General features: G+C 44.4%; 1 pseudogene; it reads right to left on the reverse strand.

Annotated features, from left to right (window-relative positions):
- Positions 1-14,141: 14,141 nt before the first annotated feature.
- LOC146172615 (uncharacterized) lies at positions 14,142-16,563 on the reverse strand (annotated as a pseudogene).
- Between the last annotated feature and the right edge of the window lie 215 nt (positions 16,564-16,778).

Consider the following 16,778-nt stretch of genomic DNA (forward strand, 5'->3'; position numbering starts at 1 on the left):
GCTAAATATATTCCTGCTAGTGTATATGGCTTGTCGACATTGGATATATCTTTGCATTCATTCGTCAATATCATTGGGATATCGTTCGAGGTTTCGAATTAGTGTAGATGTAAAAATGAAACAGACAGCTTTGAAGATCTGCAAAGTGGATTATATGTTTGGTGTCAACCCGGCAGACACGCCTTCAGTCGGCGAACAGGAAGCGATATTTACAATGTTATCATTACAGAGGGCGCAGTAGCTGTAGGTGAGTTTATACATGTCTTTTTCCGAGATATTACCCAAGATAAAACAGTAAAAATAGATGTTAAAGCAGAAAAATGTCTGTAGAGGCAGAACGCATCAGCATAATTTAACAAATTTAGGGAAATATACCCGGATTCGCCGAGCAGATAAAGAACCTCAAAAAGCAGGCTTGGCTTAAGGTATTTCACTTCACTTATCTGTTAATAGCTTGTACAACGTCGCGTTACTACGGGACGGCCACCGCAACGTTCTATGGTGTGGTATACGACAAGTCGTCAGAGGAGCTCTCCGAGGCGTAGTGAATCATACAGCATGCTCAATGTTGGAACGGCGAACATTGTAAATGCCAAGATCGCCGGCGCCGATTCTTTAGCGGCGGGGCCATGCTCCAACAAAACGCGTAACAATTGCTCCCGGTCTGTGCATGACTGCGTGGGAACTTTTGCGGAGCAATTGAACTGTAATATGCCGCCTTAACAATTCAAGATAGCAACCTTATGAACTGTAATTTCCGCAGAATAGCTACAAGAAATACTTGTCACGAAGAAGGTGGTTTGGCTCATGCTATTTTACAGTATCGATACAACATACAACTCAGGCTGTGAGAGACGCCTTAGTAGAGGGGTCCAAAATTTGACCCCTGGGGTTCTGTAACGCAAAGCATACGGACGCCTAGCTTTTTTGCCTACATATTTGATCACGCATCCTTGTGTACAGATATCGAGCGCCGTAAGCACTGCGCCACCGCTGAAATGCGTCAAGAAAAAAATGGTTCTGTTAAATGGAGCTCAGAATAGCTGGACATGCGCACATTTCTTGCGTACGCTGCAACTCGCTTCTGGCGCTGCGTAGTCATACTTGCTCGGCATAAAATGGCCTGCAATAAGAAACAACTATAAGGGAGCTCGGTAACATGCGATACGTTTCGACGCAGCTTTCGCAGAATATACGGTGGGATAAGATTGTATTCTACGATACGTTTTTTTCTTTTCTCTCCTTCTTACTCCACTTTCTATTTCCTCATTTTTCTTTGTAGTTTTTGCTTTTCGTTATGGTAATTTCCCTTATTGACCTTTACCTTATTGTCATTTTCCTTTTTTTCTTTTTCCTCCTTTTCCTTCTTTTGGTTTTCCTTACTCTTTTCATCTTTCGTCATTTCATTTTCCTTCTTTTCTTTTTCATTCACCAAACCGAAGCAATAAGACAAGGCCGAAGCCATCTATGAATTTTACGTATGTAATCAAGCATGGCAGATGAAACGTTGATGCTTCAGCGGAAGCATTCGAACATGCATAATATAGTGCATGTTCCGTCACGAGTGCGAACAGCTGGGAAAATGCATGTGCTTTTGAAGTTCATGAATTAAAGCTGTTTCCTTAGGGGTAATGACATCACGAATGTAGATGATAGGATCAAAATGCAGTGAGCGCATCCAAGCAGCTGCGCGAAGAAGCTTGCGCGCAATCACCGCAGAACAGCTCCGATAAATTCGCAAATGAATAGCTCGCGAGATAACGCGACCATCGATAATTTGATATAAATTGCAATGATTGGCAGGCACATTTTTTATTACTACATTGATGCTATAATGATTGTGCTCAAATCTAAAATTCTCTTGGTAACCCTTATTAATGCATCCCACGCATGAGTGCCCAGATGCGATCTGTAAATCCTTGCTGAGCTCTGGATCGAGAGAATGGTTTTCTTAAATTATCGTTTGAATATTGATCCAAGAAAGAGGCTCCCTCGTAAACTCGACGGACATCCCAATCCGGATGACCGTTTTTAGGTGTGTTTCGTTTTCTGGCGGGTGTCCCAATCCTGCTTCGGACTTGCGGATTTTAACCGGACGTCCGTCGGAAATTGGGTTAATGTAGACAAATGGGATCTCCTGGTTATTAGTCTAGTGTACGAAAACGAGCATTAATGAGGCAGCAGATCAAATTTTTTCAGAATATATTTAACGCTTTTTTTATTTTTGATTATTTTTTGATTGGTTTTCGATTGAGAAAGGAGTGAGGCAAGGCCTATTTAACCTATATGCAGAGTGCATCATGAGGAAGGCCGGTCTGGACGAGTCTTCAGCTGGAGTGAAGAGTGCTGGAAAACGTATCAACAACCTTAGATATGCGGATGATACCACTTTAATGGCAGAAAGTGAAGTGGAACTCAAGAGACTTCTGATGCGCGTACAAGAATAGAGTGAGAAGTTTGGGCTTAAACTGAACATTAAAAAGACAAAGATCATGGCGTCTTGCCCTATCAAGTCCTGGAGCATCAATGGACAAGAAGTGGAAGCTGTGACAGATTTTCTGTTCTTGGGCGCCAAGATTACCTCGGAAGGAGACTGCAGCCATGAAATCAGGAGACGCCTGCTTCTGGGAAAGAGAGCAATGGTTAGCCTTGACCGCCTAGTAAAGAGCAGAGACATTAGTCTGCCAACCAAGATCCGTATAACTCGTGCTATGGTCTTTCCAGTTGTGATGTATGGATGCGAGAGTTGGACTGTGAAAAAGGCTGACCGCCGAAGAATTGACGCGTTTGAATTGTGGTACTGGCGAAGACTCTTGAGAGTTCCTTGGACTGCCAGAAGATCAAATCAGTCGATATTGTCGACCATAAACCCTGACTGCTCATTGCAGGGTCAAATTTTAAAGTTAAAGCTCAGCTACTTTGGTCATCTGATGAGAAGAGAGGAGTCGCTGGAGAAAGATTTGATGTTGGGAAAGGTTGAGGGTCGCCGAAGAAGGGGTAGGCAGCGAACGCGATAGTTAGATGGCATCTTCGAGGCATTGCAGATGAAGCTATGTGATGTTAGGAAGATAGTGAGAGACCGGAAAGCGTGGCGTGACATGGTCCATACGGTCACGAAGAGTCGGACACGACTGAACGACTGAATTATATTTCGTGTCAGTTATATGTCCAGGTTTGGAGCGCGCCCACAAAATGGTAACGCTGAGTAAAAGAGTTTTGTAAATACATTGTAGCGCCTTGGCGAGGTATAATATCGCATTGTAGAGAAGCTGCACAAGCGGCAGATTCTCCCCACAGCCGAAGCTAAAGCATTTGATACTACAGCCCTTCGTTTTCGTGATAAGAGTCACGTGAGGATCGGATGGGTGGCAATGCTGATGACACAGGTCCCGTAACGTGGAATGAAATGCGACGCGATGCGAACGATGTGAACTGCTCCTGCAAAGTTTGATTCAATTTATTTAAATCTTGAAAATGACACCACAGAAATAGGAAATAAATTTGATACGCGCACGTATATATAAGCATTAAAATGGAATTGCTTTTTTGCATTTTCTTTTAATTTCGGCCGCCGCTAGCGTGCTCCGTATTAATTTTGGGCCACCTGTACCCTCTGGAAGATTCGAGTGCGGATACATCGTATGGCATTGTAGCAGACTGGATTAACGGTGTGGTGGGTTTGGGGATGTGTGCTATCGTGATGCACCTTCGCAGAAATCTTGTGGTGGTCGCGCTTGCCGAAAAGAAAGATTTCACAAGGCGGATTAAGAAACTGTAGAGAAAGTTCGATATGAAGCACCTGGACAGTTCAAACGAAGCCAGGAGGCCGAGCTACGAGTAATAAAAAAGAACGCGGAGCGCCGTGAGTGTGTGGAAAAGGCTGAGTTCTAACGTCGGCGAGCATTTGAAGATCGCCAACGCAGGACAAATGTGGTCCGCTAAGCGAAAGATCCCGACCCTAAACGTCTGCGTCGCCACGAAGCTGTCGGCAATATAAATGACGTCTAGCTAAGTCTGCGGGTAAATGCATAGATACCCAGCAGAAGCATAAACCTCGTCTATACGTACGCAAACAATCACGTATAATCAAATTATCATTCGGTAACTACAAGGCGGCAATGCGTACGCAGAGCATCACATCTAATCATAAAGCCTAAGCTTAAGCTTTCTCAATTATTGGGTATCTCTTATCGCTATGAATGGTTGCTGAAGAGATCACTAATTTATTATTGAACGTTGTTTTGAATTACATGGCTACAGTGTTTCGTCATACATCATACGCTGCTGAAAAACTGAACGAGTTGATCGGACAGGCTTTCGCTACACCTATCTGTCTATCAGGATGACTGGCTGCCTTTTTATACAACCTTCTTGCCAGCCACTTTCACTTGGATGGCAAGTGCATCACATCGCTTCGCAATGGTTGAGCATCATGACAGGTAACACCCCTTGAGAATGTGGGATCGTAAATACGGCAATGAAAAGGAAGAATAAAGCGCGTTCTAATTTGCGTCAAAAGCACATAAGAGGGACGATACTCAACGCGATCGTGCGGTAGTTGGAACAATCTTTGGCACTGCCTTTCTTTGGAATGGGGATGTAAACTGACCTCCTTCAATCCTGTGGCCACTGCAGGGTTCTTCAAATTTGCTGACATAATGTATACATAACGTTAACAGCGTCGTCATGGTTGAGGTTTTGAAGCAACTCAGCTGGAATGCCATCAATTCCGCTAGCTTTATTCTTAGCAAGGCTGGCTAAGGCCCATTCAACATCACTCTTCAGGATGCCCGGCTCGAGATCAGTAATCATCATCATCATCATCATCAGCCCGATTATACCCACTACAGGGCGAAGGCCTCTCCCATATTTCTCCACTTAACCCGGTTCTTTACCTAGCTGCATCCACTTGACCCCTACGAACTTCTTAATCTCATCCGCCCACCTAACATTCTGCCGCCCCCTGCTACACTTTCCTTCCCTTGGAATCCAGTTTGTTATCATCAGCGACCATCGGTTATCCTCTCTTCGCACTACATGTCCTGCCCATGTCCATTTCTTATTCTTAATTTCTACTAGAATGTCGGTAACTTGAGTTTTTTCTCTGACCCACTCTGCACGCTTTCTATCTCTTAATGTTACCTCTACCATTTTTCGTTCCATAGCCCTCTGGGTTGTCCTCAACTTAAGTAGAACTCTCTTGGTTAGCCTCCACGTTTCAGCCCCATAGGTGAGTACAGGCAAGATTCAACTGTTGTATACTTTCCTCTTGAGCGATACCGGTAAGCTGCTAGTCATAATCTCCGAGTGCTTGCCAAATACGCTCCATCCCAATCGTATTCTTCTTGTTATTTCCTTTTTGTGGTCCGGATCTGCGGTTACTACCTGTCCTAAGTAGACATATTCGCCTACTACTTCCAGTATTTCGCTACCTAATGTAAACTGCTGTTCCTTCCCGAGGCTGTTGAACATTACCTTAGTCTTCTGCATATTGATTTTCAAGCCTACCTTTCTACTTTTCCTGTCTAGGTCATCAATCATTACTTGCAGTTCATCCCCCGAGTTGCTTCGCAAAGCAATGTCATCAGCAAATCGCAGATTACTGAGGTATTCTCCATCTACCCTAATCCCTAACTGCTCCCACTCCAAGTCTCTGAATACTTCCTCTAAACAAGCTGTGAATAGTACTGGGGAGATTGTGTCTCCTTGCCTAACACCTTTCTTTATGGGAATTTTGTTACTTTCTTTATGCAGAACTATGGTTGCTGTGCAGCCACTATATATTTCTTCCAGCACTTTCACGTACGGCTCGTCTACCCCCTGATTTCGCAATGCCTGCATCACCGCCGAGGTTTCAACTGAGTCAAATGCTTTTTCGTAATCAATGAATGCTATGTATAAGGGCTGGTTATATTCCGAGCAATTTTCTATCACCTGATTGATGGTCAGTAATCACAACCATCTTATGTTGGGTTTGCATATCCGGGTCATTCTACAGTTTTTCTGTGTATTCTTGCCACCTCTTCTTTATCTCTGAGGCTTCAATGAGGTCCCTGCCTTGTTTGTCCTTTATCACGCTTATCTTAGCACAGAAGCTTTCTTCGATATATTTGATTGTCTTATAGAGAGCTCTTGTGTTCCTCAATTGGCTGTTGTCATAAACTGTTTGGCGCTGTATGTTCAGGAAGGTATTTTTATCTTTTCTTGCTATTTTCCTGAAAATCCGCATTGAGAACCTTGTATCTTTCTCTTTCCCCCATAACTTTTGCCATCCTCCTCTCGTCACCTATTTGCAAAGCCTCTTCAGATAAAAAGTTTGCTTGATTGCATTTCTTTTGCTTTGGAACTACCTTAGTAGCAACTTCTTGTATTATATCACGAACATCAGTCCACATCTCTTAGGCTCTCTGTCTTCTAGACCTAATTCTTGAAATTAATTACTCACTTCCACAGCATATTCTGATGGAATTTCATCCAGATCATACCTGAAACTCCTAGTTTTCTGCATTTTCCTCAATAGAAGCTTAAATTTGGCAACAAGAAGCTGATGATCGGTGCCGAAATCGGCCCCAGGCCTTGTTTTTACTGCTTGCAAGCGCTTCTCCATCTCTGCCGGCAAATAATATAATCAATCTGATTCTTGTACAGACCGTCCGGTGAAGTCCATGTGTACAGGCGCCTCTTGTGCTGTTGAAAATGAGTATTCCTTATGGTCAGGTTGTTTTCTTGACAAAACTCTACTAGCCTCTGCCAAACTTCATTTGGCTGACCAAGACCGAACTTGCCTGTAATTCCGGATATTTCTTCACTCCCCACCTTAGCATTCCAGTCTCCTATGAGAAAAAAGACGTCTGATGACAGAGTGCGGTCTAAAAGGCAATACAGGTCAGCATAAAATCTATCAACGTCAGCTTCCTCAGCAGTAGTGGTTGGTGCGTTGACTTGGATAACTTATGTTGAAAGGGTGACCTTGGATCCGAAGTAAATCATTCGGTCGTTTTTGGCGTTGTACCCTAGCACTGCTTTGCCCATTCTTCTCTTTACTTTGAGAGCAACCCCGTTCCTTCTCCTGGATTCGTGCCCACACTAAAAGACTAGAAGAAAAGTCGCCGGAATTAAATTCTCCCATTCCGGTCCACTTGAGCTCGCTGATACCCAAGATATCGATGTTCAATCTGTCCATTTCTCGCTTGACGACATCCAGTTTACCTTGCGTCATAGATCTTACATTCCATGTTGCTATGTGATATATCTCCTTGCAACATCGGACTTTCCGGTCGCTTCCCGACACATCCACAAGCGAGCGTCCTTGTGGCTTTAGCCCAGCCGCTTCTTTTGTCCTGGAGCTACTAGGAATAGCCGTTTGTTCATCCCCAGTAACATGTGGGACGCCTTCCAACCTGGGGGCTCATCTTCCGGCGCCATATCATTAATGCTATTGTGACTGGTCATAGGGTTTTCTTGGCAGGAAATACTGGAGTGGGTTGCCATTACCTTCTCCAGTGAATCACATTTTGTCAGAACTCTCTGCCGTCACCAGTCTATCTTGGGTGGCCCTATATAGCAGAGCTCACGACTTCATCGAGTTTCGCAAGCCCCTCCGTTACGACAAGGCAGTGATGACAGTCCCATACCAAATGGGCAGCAGTTGCTGGACTTCGGCAGTGACGGCACTTCCCCTCGTCAGTATCATTGTCAAATAATATTTGCCTCAATGACGGGGTTGTAGCATTTCGGTGTTCAATCGCTCCTCTCCTCGGTGCATTTCTCTTCTCCGCATGCGACACTAGTGGATTTACCCCGGCAAAACACTGTCATTTGATCAGAAAGCCTCGGATTATTAATTTATGGGAGGAATTTGCAGTTATGGCATGCGGGTTGAATGAATTCAAATAGATTTGTGCTATTGAAGATTAAAACAAGGTGTTTGGTATTGATTTCAACATTGTTTCTTTGGATGTTTATTCGTCGGGCTGCTATTATACCGTGTTTGGCTAGATTTCGTATTTCTTATGATTAATTTGTAGCACTTCGCATTCAGAAATGACGCCTTTTCTATCAGCGTGTAGCGTTACTTGGAAACTCATATAGCCGAGAGTTTGCAGACAACGTAGTTTGTTACTTTTCTCTTTTGTGTATTTCTACGAGATCTCCTGTACTGCTTACTAGCTTTTTCTCAACACTGTCCTTCAGAGTTTTGGCAATGACAAAAATGAAAAACGTGGCTTCTATTTCGTGTTTATTCGAGGGAATCGAAATTTTTGGGCTTCCGGTTTTTGTGGGATGAATATCTCCACATTGATGCGACCCCTTTTCAGCGCCTGATAAGGTTTTGAACTACAAGCACAACGGGGATATTGGACTAGCCTAAGTTGATGAAGTGTGATACTGTCTGGCTGCCTTATTGCCTTGGCATTGGCTGAAATAAACCAAAGCTTCTAGTGCATTCATACATAATTCCAGAGATGAGCCCGATGGGGCAGCAGTGGCGCTTGTTCCCTTGTCTGAACATACAATACTAATTATATCTGACATCAATTCAGCCTTTCTCAAATTGGTGTGCCCACAAGTCCTGCATAGCTCTCCTGCCACGCTTCTGCAGAACCTGGCGCCCTGCAACCTCTTTCTGGATGCCACGACATGCCTACTTGCGTGAGCGCGAACAAGCTCACTTCCTAAACCTAGTTCTCGAATTCCATGCAGGTAGTGTTGAGCCTACCTGCATGGAATTCGACTGCAGCCATTAAATTAGGAGACGCCTGCTTCTGGGAAAGAGAGCAATGGTTAACCTTGACCACCTAGTAAAGAGAAGAGACTTTAGTCTGCCAACCAAGATCCGTATAACTCGTACTATGTTCTTTCCAGTTGTGATCATACATCACAACTGGAAAGAACATAGCACGATAAGAGAGTTGGACTGTGAAAAAGGCTGACCGCCGAATAATTGACGCGTTTGAATTGTGGTGCTGGCGAAGACTCTTGAGAGTTCCATGGACTGCCAGAAGATCAAATCAGTCGATATTGTCGACCATAAACCCTGACTGCTCATTGGAGGGTCAAATTCTAAACTTAAAGCTCAGCTACTTTGGTCATCTGATGAGAAGAGAAGAGTCGCTGGAGAAAGATTTGATGTTTGGAATGGTTGAGGGTCGCCAGAGAAGGGGTAGGCAGCGAACGCGATGGTTAGATGGCATCCTCGAGGCACTGCAGATGAAGTTATGTGATGTTAGGAAGATAGTGAGAGACCGAAAAGCGTGGCGTGACATGGTCCATAGGGTCACGAAGAGTCGGACACGACTGAACGGCTGAACTGAACTGAAGAGTTGAGCCTTGTCTCTCTTCCCTTCTACACAAACCGTCAATTTTAGTTTCGATTGTGAGGTTTTACGTTCCAAAGTGACTCAGGCCATGAGAGACGCCGTAATAGAGGGCTCCAGAATATAGACAACCCAGAATTTCGGCGACCACTTTCGCTGATATCGCACAGCACACGGGCGCCTTGACTATCGCTTCCATCGAAAATCAGTTGCAGTGGCAGTAATTCGAACACGCATCCTTGGACACAGTTGTCGTGTGTCTTAACCACTGCACCACCATGGTAATATTCATCAATATTACTATAACGGGAGGCTTGCATAGGTGAAGGTGTTGACTCAGCTTTGGCAGCAGGAAGTTGGCCTTTTGTGTTGCCTATGCCTAACTATTATTGGTGAGGCTGAATAGAGGCTGTACAAAAGTTAGCGCCATCGACTGAAAGAAACAAAAACTGTGCGCGTCGGCCATGTTTTTTTCAGTCCGCCCGCACCTCCCATCGAGTACGCTGTCAACGTGCGCCTTCGTAGAACCCATGCATGCACCTAAAGGTGCATTGGAATGCTGACATGCGATTGTTTCATTTTTAACATCACAGCAGTCGCTGTTAGTTCCAAGCTCTATTCGGAATGATGCCAGCATGTTGTTGCGTGCCCTTCTGCAGCCAACGCACCGTCATAGACGCGCAAGGAATCAAGGTATGCGCGTGTATGCGACCGTTCGTTTGCAGTCCTAATCGGCTTTACAAGACCCACTTGCATCATGTAAAGCATTACTGTACGTCCCTCTGCCTGGGAGCTAGCTCACAGAATGTGCTATCACCTAAAACAGCAAGGCTGTTTTGCGCGCTATGGAGCCTTGTGAACTTGAAGGATAAACTTATGCTGCGATGGAGGACACGGGAGAAGGAGCAATGCATGTATAACGAACGCTATTGTGCAAATACGTTCTTTGAAATATTTTGTACGTAGGTTCCATTTGGCATTGTGTATTTGATTTAAGACACGGGCATGATTACCGAAACTACTTTTTACAGTCGTACGAAATGCTAGTGCTTGGTGCAGAGTGCAATACGGTTGTCTAGTGAGCCCGAGGTGCGTGTTTCACGCTGCAAAAGCAAGCGGCTGCCAAACCCGCGGCATCTAGAAAAGCAGGAAAAGATGACATCCCACCAGTGTGTTGCAACATGCTCACGTACAGCCCGTTTCGACCGGTCCACGTCCAGAGCACGCAGCTCAGGGTTTATACCTGCCATCGCGGCCGATAAAATAACAAAGCGCGCGCTTCACTTTTGTGTGTTTTTTCGAGTCACGCGATGGTTCGCTAATTCACAACTACCTGAAATACACTGGATTTTTTAAATATGTCGATTTCTTGTTTATTCCCTCTGTCAGAAAGTAAACATTTGAAGCCGTAATCTCATATGAAAGCGCTGACATTGGAAGCTTCGAGGAACTCGGAGTAGGAGGAACTCGGCTGAAACGAAAAAAAACAATTTTGATAAGTCAACTCACAATACTGCGAAGTGTTTGTGCTTTTTGCAGCTGGCTGTACTCATAAAATCAAATTTATATTATATCATATCGTTATAGAAAAATTAGGGGTTCACTTAAGCTCCGCCGTAAAAGTATAACACGATAGTGTCTCTCTCTCATACACACACACGCACGATGTTTTCTTTCTTCGTGTGTTATATTTTAGCTCTTTTATTTATTTATTTGTTTATTTATTTATTTATTTACCAAATACTGTAGGCCCTAACTGGGCCCTAGCAGGAGAGGCGAAAGGAATACAATGCAGTGAAATATAAATTCATCAAAACTAACATACTACACACAAGTGTAGTATGTTATATGTTGTTATGTAGGTTATATTTCGATGTTATGTATGTTATGTTATATTCCTATCATTTATTCATTTATTTATTTTTATCTTATTTGACGTTTTATATCTTTATACACCAATACGCATGCGTCAGCAAACATCGGCTTTCCATTCTGAGCAATTTGACATTTTTGAACACATTCATCAATTATTTCAATTAATCAATTACACATTCTAAATTTTCTTCCTTAGCATCACCAAGCACTGGGTTTTCACTCTGACACCTTTAAACCCTTACTTTCCAATTTTTCCTTTTTTTCGTTTCTTTATTTCATCCATTTATCAATTAATTACAAAGATTTAATTAACTCGTCATCGCCTATCGCACACCAATCAATATTCAATCACTGGAAGCACAAACTACTATGGCACTTTTTTTTTACGCAGCCCCCGATTGTTTCTGAGACTAATGCCAACTACTGCGTCGACGGCATGGGAAAGAAAGTGCTTAGCACCAGTCCAACTTAAGTTAAATTACGCACGATTCTTTTATCATAAATGCATCTTCGCTCATTTCACCAACCAAGTATCTTCCAGTGGGATGAGCGACGGTCATTGCGAAAACCAAGCAAACAAACAGCAAAGGCGCATAGACAAAAAAAATTCACATTACAGAACTCTGGATACTGTACCTGGATAGGGATGACGCTGCCGATTGCCTAGGGGGGGCCCATGCACGACTCGTAGAACAATTTGTAACTGCGCTCGGCAGCGCGGGCGGTGGGCCCCGCCACGTCACGGTTGTCAAAATACGCTTCTAGGCGTCAATAACAGAAAACGCCAGGGACCGAAGAGAGGTCCAAGCACAGCATACTAGGTTAAAACGTGAAAAGCGCGAACAGAACGGCGAGTGCTGACGGACAGACACGAAGCAAACGGATGGAGCGAACAAAATATGGCGGCCAGCGCGGGATCAGCGTGCCGCTCACGGTTGCCAGGCGTACTTTTGTAAACCCTCTATTCTCTACCGAGAAATTTATTTTCTCGGTTCCTGTGCGCCCCTGAAGTAATCGCCTTCATGTTGTGAAGCTGATAGCTGCTACTGAAATGCAGTAATATTTAAATACCGCAAGTTCTTGATGATGTAAGTCTTGTGTAGAAGACGTTTCACCTTCTTTAAATAAAAAGATTAACTTCCTCTTTTTCATTGGCACCGCGGATGCTGAACATAGATTATGACTAACTTGGTCTATATAGATATCACTGCAAGTCAAGTGTGTAAAGAGAGCATAATAGAAGGCGTTTGACCTCCTGTCATTAGGCTTTCTGGGAACAAAAACGACTAACTTCATCTTTTTCGTGGACGCCACGGATGCGCCAAGAGTAAAGAGTTCAACGGCGATGAGAATTAGGGAAAGGTTAGTGCTGAGTTATATGGCTTGATATTATTTAGAAACACATCCGCTCCGCTGCGCCTCTGCTCTTGCATTGTACTACATTACCTCTTCACTGCGATGAGGGGAATGAATCTAGGGAGATTCGCGGTGTGAAACGAGATATTTGAGAGTAGCGGAAGGTAAGCAACGTTTGACCATTTAGATATTCGTGCAGTAAGCAATCCTGTGAAATAACATTAAATTGACTCCGCCTTGTGAATCTGCGTCATAGCGCTATACAAGTATTTCATTCCATGCATCATATATTCCGCACGTAACAAAGATAATACTAATGGCGTGGTTTGGGAGCTTAGAAGACATTGTTATACTATAATGTGGTTATTCGTGTTTAGAATGATTACAATGTCTAATTAAAGACACGCAGTCCAGATACAACAGCAGACATAATAGGCCTAAGATAACGCACAGGCGTTGTAGCATCCAGATGTAGAAATCGTCACCAGGTATGCAGAATGACATGAGCTCGAAGACAATGTGACAGCGCTGAGCCGTCAAGTCAGCCATGCCTTTATTCCTAAATACATGTTCTCATGTACACATACAACCGGTTTTTCAGACAGCAACGCAAGCACTAGTTCTGTGTCAAACTATAAAGTCGCATTCATTCGTAATAAAATCGAGCACTAAGCAATTTTGAACAATGAATAAAAGATTAGACGCCTAAAACAAAGTTCTTTTCGTGGTTGTTTTGCGAAGCATGGAGAACGTCAGCCGATGTCTGTAAAAAGGGAGGAAAGAGGCATCCTCCGTGTGTGAGAAGACATTCTATAGACCATTACATTCATCACGCGCGGGTCTCTACCCTTATAACACAGTGCCTGTGACAAAAACATATTGCTAGCCTTAGGCTATGGTTTATAAACACACGAAAGAGCGAATGTTGCAGTGATATCTTTCGGTGCCGGTATACACATATGACGCATTAAACTGTGCTTAATTACACTGCATGAGAAAATACGTCGCCCGTCAAAAGTCACGTCGCAGTGTGCTTCGCTTTTAGCAGATACTATTATAGACTAAATAGCTACAAAAGGGAACTGCTTAATTGGTAGCATTGCTTGTCAGTGTGTGTCCCTTGCGCGGAGGCATGTGCAGCCTGAAAAGCTGTGCGTGCGTTTGTGCTCAGCATAACGTGTAAATCGCTCAGCTGCAAAATGGCACATATTAGTTTTAAGGTAAATCTCTGGTTTTCAGGTGCACGTTTCGAGTTAATGCGGAGGCAGAGAAGCTGTAAAATGCACTTTGTCTGATTTGTAAAATCTCTCTTTCGTATGCTTGTCCTTGTCCCGAGCTAAATGCAAAAACCGATTTGTGATAAAGAGTAAAAATCACATTTATAAAGTCACCATGGCCTGTGTCCGTGCGCTGGTTTTGGGTGAAACATGAGTAATGAGGTGCTGCAAAAGGCAACAGGACACATTTTAGATCGCTCTCTAGTGTGATTGCGCCTATGTACAGCTCAACGCGAAGCCTAGCTAAATCAAATGAACGCAAATCGCATTTTATAAGGTTTCTGGCTACTGTGATGCACTTATGCAGAGATAAATGTTAAGGCCGAGCAGCTACGTAAGAGTATATGCCGTATTTTTGAAGTTCAGCACCAGTGTGCATGGGCTTGTATGCAGGTGATTTCAAAGTCTGAGAAGGAGCAAAACGACATGTCGCATTTATAAGGTTCTTAGCCAGTGTACGCGCGTTTGTGCAGAGCTAAATCGGAAGAGCGGTGAACTGCGCAAGGGTACATGTCGTCTTCGCAATGTTTACAGCCAGTGTTCGGGCGCTTATGCAAAGCTAAACCTGACGAGCGAACAGCTGCTCAAGCATACATGTAGAATATACGGTTTTAGTCAGTGTGTATGCTATTGTGCAGAGCGAAATGTGAAGAGTGAACAGCTGCAGAAGCACATACGTTGAATTTGTAAGGTTTTTAGCCAGTGTGCTTCTGCTTATGCCGCGATAAATGTGAAGACCTAGCAGCTGCATAAGGACAGGTATCACATTTGTAAGGTTTCTCGCCAGTGTGAGTGCGCTTGTGCCGAGTTAAAGTTCCCAAAGTAGCAGCTGCATAAGGACACATGTCGCATGTGTAAGGTTTCTCGCCAGTGTGAGTGCGCTTGTGCGCAGTTAATGTTTTCAAACTAGCAGCTGCATAAGGACAGGTGTCGCATGTGTAAGGTTTCTCGCCAGTGTGAGTGCGCTTGTGCGCAGTTAATGTTTTCAAACTAGCAGCTGCATAAGGACAGGTGTCGCATGTGTAAGGTTTCTCGCCAGTGTGAGTGCGCTTGTGCGCAGTTAATGTTTTCAATCTAGCAGCTGCATAAGGACAGGTGTCGCATGTGTAAGGTTTCTCGCCAGTGTGAGTGCGCTTGTGCGCAGTTAATGTTTTCAAACTAGCAGCTGCATAAGGACAGGTGTCGCATGTGTAAGGTTTCTCGCCAGTGTGAGTGCGCTTGTGCGCAGTTAATGTTTTCAAACTAGCAGCTGCATAAGGACAGGTGTCGCATGTGTAAGGTTTCTCGCCAGTGTGATTGCGCTTGTGCGCAGTTAATGTTTTCAAACTAGCAGCTGCATAAGGACAGGTGTCGCATGTGTAAGGTTTCTCGCCAGTGTGAGTGCGCTTGTGCGCAGTTAATGTTTTCAAACTAGCAGCTGCATAAGGACAGGTGTCGCATGTGTAAGGTTTCTCGCCAGTGTGAGTGCGCTTGTGCGCAGTTAATGTTTTCAAACTAGCAGCTGCATAAGGACAGGTGTCGCATGTGTAAGGTTTCTGGCCAGTGTGAGTGCGCTTGTGCGCAGTTAATGTTTTCAAACTAGCAGCTGCATAAGGACAGGTGTCGCATGTGTAAGGTTTCTCGCCAGTGTGAGTGCGCTTGTGCGCAGTTAATGTTTTCAAACTAGCAGCTGCATAAGGACAGGTGTCGCATGTGTAAGGTTTCTCGCCAGTGTGAGTGCGCTTGTGCGCAGTTAATGTTTTCAAACTAGCAGCTGCATAAGGACAGGTGTCGCATGTGTAAGGTTTCTCGCCAGTGTGAGTGCGCTTGTGCGCAGTTAATGTTTTCAAACTAGCAGCTGCATAAGGACAGGTGTCGCATGTGTAAGGTTTCTCGCCAGTGTGAGTGCGCTTGTGCGCAGTTAATGTTTTCAAACTAGCAGCTGCATAAGGACAGGTGTCGCATGTGTAAGGTTTCTCGCCAGTGTGAGTGCGCTTGTGCGCAGTTAATGTTTTCAAACTAGCAGCTGCATAAGGACAGGTGTCGCATGTGTAAGGTTTCTCGCCAGTGTGAGTGCGCTTGTGCGCAGTTAATGTTTTCAAACTAGCAGCTGCATAAGGACAGGTGTCGCATGTGTAAGGTTTCTCGCCAGTGTGAGTGCGCTTGTGCGCAGTTAATGTTTTCAAACTAGCAGCTGCATAAGGACAGGTGTCGCATGTGTAAGGTTTCTCGCCAGTGTGAGTGCGCTTGTGCGCAGTTAATGTTTTCAAACTAGCAGCTGCATAAGGACAGGTGTCGCATTTGTAAGGTTTCTCGCCAGTGTGATTGCGGCGCTTGTGCACAGTTATTTGGCAAGAGGTAGCACCTGCATAAGCGCAAGTGTCACATTTGTATGGTCCCTCACTTGTGAACGTGCGCTCATGTCGATTTATTTCGCTTGGACAAGGAGCTTTATGAGAGCGCGGGACACATTTGTAAGGTAGAACGCAGGCCTGCGTGCGCTTGTGGTCGATTAAATGCGACGACTGATCAGATGAACAAGGGTACGGGTCACATGTTTGAGGAATATAGCTACAACCCGTCCTCGTTTCCTGAGTTGGAAAGGTAGGCTCAGGAGCGCGAAACGGGCACGCCTCAGCTTCATATGTTTGTCCTACTGTGTGATGTACCATACGATTCTCCCAGTTGAAGGTCCTTGTAAACACCACGGGAACCTGTGAATCTAAGGCTGGGTTTTCGTTCGAGTGTTCCAGCACCATATGTAAGTCAATACCTGCGAAGTTCGGTGAAGTATACGCGCATAATCGGCACTTGAACAGGTCGCCTTCCCATGGAGGTCTGTTGTCGGAGCAGGAACTGTTTGCCATGAAATATTAGTAGGTCTAGGGGCTATACTGGCACTGACGGCTATGCCACGTCTCAGAAGCTTGTGCGGAGATTAGCCCTGAAGAAATTTCCTGACCACACGCGGGAA

The sequence above is a fragment of the Amblyomma maculatum genome, unplaced genomic scaffold (genome assembly GCF_055883805.1).
Source record: "Amblyomma maculatum isolate TAMU_Amacu unplaced genomic scaffold, ASM5588380v1 scaffold_13, whole genome shotgun sequence".
NCBI lineage: Eukaryota > Metazoa > Arthropoda > Arachnida > Ixodida > Ixodidae > Amblyomma > Amblyomma maculatum.